General features: G+C 43.4%; 1 non-coding gene across 1 annotated transcript; it reads left to right on the forward strand.

Annotated features, from left to right (window-relative positions):
* Window positions 1-679: 679 nt before the first annotated feature.
* Window positions 680-771, forward strand: trnar-ucu (transfer RNA arginine (anticodon UCU)). The gene is given in 2 exon segments: window positions 680-716; window positions 736-771. It is a non-coding gene; the product is annotated as a tRNA-Arg (tRNA).
* Window positions 772-3,478: the final 2,707 nt, after the last annotated feature.

The following is a 3,478-nucleotide window of genomic DNA, read 5'->3' on the forward strand; positions in this document are numbered from 1 at the left end:
TACAACACTGGCATCTACCCGGAAATGTGGAAAATTGCCCAGGTATGTCCTGTATACAAAAAGCAGGACAATCCAACCCTGTGAATTACTGCCCCATCAGCCTTCTCTTGATCATCAGTAAAGTGATGGAAGGTGTCGTTGACAGTGCTATCAAGCAGCACTTACACAGTCATAACCTGCTCACCGATGCTCAGTTTGGGTTCCGCCAGAGACACTCAGTTCCTGACCTTTCTATGGTCTTGGCCCAAATATGGGTAAAAGAGCTGAATTCAGGAGGTGAGGTGAGGTAACAGTGACTGTTCTTGCCAAGGGCATCAAGGAGCCCTTGCAAAATTGAAGTCAATGTCAATCAGGGGGAAACTCTCCACTGGTTGGAGTCATACCTTGCGCAAAGGAATATGGTGATGGTTGTTGGTGGCCAATCATATCAGTCCCAGAACATTGCTCAAGAGTTCCTCAGGGTCACGTCCTAGGCCCCAACCATCTTCAGCTGCTTCATCAGTGACCTTCCCTGTATCATAAGGTCAGAAGTGGGGATGTTCACTGATGATTGCAAAATGTTCAGTCGCATTAGCAACTCCTCAGATACTAAAGCAGTCCATGTCCACATTTGGAGAGACCGGGACAGCATTGGGCTTGGGCTGATAAGTGGCAAGTAACATCACTGGCAAAAAAAGGTGGCTCTGTGGCGCAATGGATAGCGTGTTGGACTTCTAAATGATGAGGAAAAATGATATTCAAAGTTTGTGGGTTCGAGTCCCACCAGAGTCAGATTTTAGGGTGGCACAAGTGGTGCAGTGGTTAACATCACAGCTCCACCGACCTGGGTTTGTTACTGGGAACTGCCTGTGCGAAGTTTGCAGGTTCTCCCGGTGAGCGTGTGGGTTTTTGCAAATCATGTGAGGATTCATATGCAGTAGAGAAACAAGCAGAATGCAGAAAGTGCAGAGGAGAGCTGAAAAAGGAAATGAGATCAGCAATAGAGTGTATGAGAAAAGATTAGCAGGTCACATGACTGGGAACACTGAAGTCTTTTACCAACATATGGACAGTCAATGAAAGGGTGGGTCAATTAGAGATCCTGTGGAGGCAGAGGGTGTGGCTGAGGTACTAATTAAGTACATTTCATCTGTCATCACAAAATAAGTGGATGCTGCAAATGTCACAGTAAAGGAGGAGGTTGTGGAGAATTTGGAGGGGATGAAAATAGATAAAGAGGAGACAATTACAAGGTTGCCAGTGTTCACAATAGAAAGGTCACCCGGTCTGGATGGGCTGCATCCTGGGTTGCTGAGGGAAGTAAGGGTGGAAATAGCGGAGACTCGAATCACAATCTTTCAATCCCCCTTTCTATGGGAATGATACCAGAGGACTGGAGGATGCAGGTAAGCTTAGGTAGTTCGATCTCAGTTTAACTTGACCGTTTTTATAATGTATCCATTGTAATAACTAACAAGGTTAAGGAAGCTATTTTATAATTAACACATGACCAAAGGAGCCATTTTGTGTTCAGTACTAACGTTTATATCCTGTGTAATTAATGAGTAGCTACCCATCCTGAAACAGATGATTGGAAAAGTAATGAACCATGATTGAGTTATAATTAATGAATCAATAATCATTTTAGAGAGAATGGGTTTTCATTTAAAGTTTGTTAAATCTAATTACTGTGAGTTTCTGTGTCTTTGTGGGAAAGGGCAGTTTCAGCGAAATGTATTCAAACAATGGACCTTTCTAGGACCCCTGATAAAACCCATGGTCTGGTAAATCGTGACCTTCAGGAGTCTCGATTTAACGAATAGGCAACTTGTTTCAGATCAGATTGGGAGACAGTGTGAAACCACTCCATTGTACTCATGTCTGAGATTCTGAGGACAGGTGGCTCTTAGTGGAAGACATCATTAAGAACTAATTAAATGTACCTAGCAACAGATAGGGGCAATTATTATTTTACAAGGCGGTGTGATGGCCATCCAGGGGTTAAAAGTAGGGATCTTGTAAGGTTTCAGTGTGCAGGAACACTAGAAGATCTCAGGGGTAAAGGCTCAGATCATCAAACAAGTTCTCCACCTGACGAGGGATCTAGACTGGACAAAGAGGACCGTGACACTCTGAGACCAAGCTCGACCAGTCCACACACCTGCTAGAGCTGTAAAGTTATATTGTCCAAGTTTGTTAAATATGATTTTACTTTCAATTATTAAGTACTATTTTACTCTCAATAAATGTTCAGGACTGATTAATCAATTATCCTGTTGCCTTAATTGGTTAAAGTCATAACCAAAGAGATTGTCCACAATAGACTTTCCAGAATTAAAAGATACATCTGCAAGGATTGTTAATTTTACAGCCCTGTTTAAAAAGAGAGATAAACCCAGGAACTACAGACCAGTTAGTCTAAAGTCGGTGGTGGGGAAAATTTTAGAGACAATTATCCAGGAGAAAATTAACTGTCACTTAGTAGAACATGGGCTAATAAATGACAGCCAGTACAGATAGGTTAACAGAAGATTTTGTCTGAAATAATTAATTAATTTCTTTGATGAAGTTTCAAAGAGAGTTGACCAGGGTAGTGTGGTTGATGGTGTGTGTCTGGACTTCACAATTGTGTTTGAAAAAGTACCATAAAATAGACTTGTTATCAAAATTTGAGCAGATGGGATTAAAGGGGCAGTGGCAGCGTGGATACAAAATTGGCTGAGGGTACAGAAAGCATAAAGTAGGGTGAATGCTTGTTTTTCAGAATGGAGGGACTAATCCAGTAATGTCACTGTTGTTGCAGTGTGTGCAGTGTCTGACCCTGAGCTGTTTTAGGGTGGGGGCTGTTTGTGATGTTCCTGTGGGGTGCATTATCATCAGGGTATCTCTCTGAGCTGTCACAGGGATGGGGCAGTGTGTGATATCCTTGTGCATGTCATGCAGTCCCACTGGCTTGTGGTTCCATCCTGATGCCAAGCAACAGAGCCCCATCGATGGGCAAAAAGTCTCACTTCTCTTTGGGTGTCTTGAGAGAAAAGCAGGGTTAGGGAGTAAACCTGGACAGTAAATCCGGAGTGGAGTCCTGGAGGCGGTTACCTGTTACATATCAGGCAGTTTTCCAGCAACTCCTGTAGCAGAGCTGGTACCAAACAGTACTGGTTTTTCCCTTTCCTTTGGACAATACTAGCAAAGCTGAGAGGGGGTTCTGATGCTCAGGGTCTCCATACTATTTGCCCAGGAGAGGACACTCCAGCTTTGTGGTTAAACATTAACACAACATGGGAAGAAACAGTTACCAATTATAAGCTCTCATTCAATTGGTGTAGAGTATGAGCACCAGGGGTGACTTCCGACAGTGGGAGAGAACATCAGATCTCATTGGATAACTACCATGTACTCCAAGCTGGGCAGCCCCCAGTCAGTTAGTTGCTATCCTGCCACGACCTGCTTACTTCAATGGGTGCTTGGAGCTTAGAGAGTCATGTCTCAACAGGTGGAT

This window comes from Heterodontus francisci, unplaced genomic scaffold, assembly GCF_036365525.1.
Source record: "Heterodontus francisci isolate sHetFra1 unplaced genomic scaffold, sHetFra1.hap1 HAP1_SCAFFOLD_43, whole genome shotgun sequence".
Taxonomy (NCBI): Eukaryota; Metazoa; Chordata; class Chondrichthyes; order Heterodontiformes; family Heterodontidae; genus Heterodontus; species Heterodontus francisci.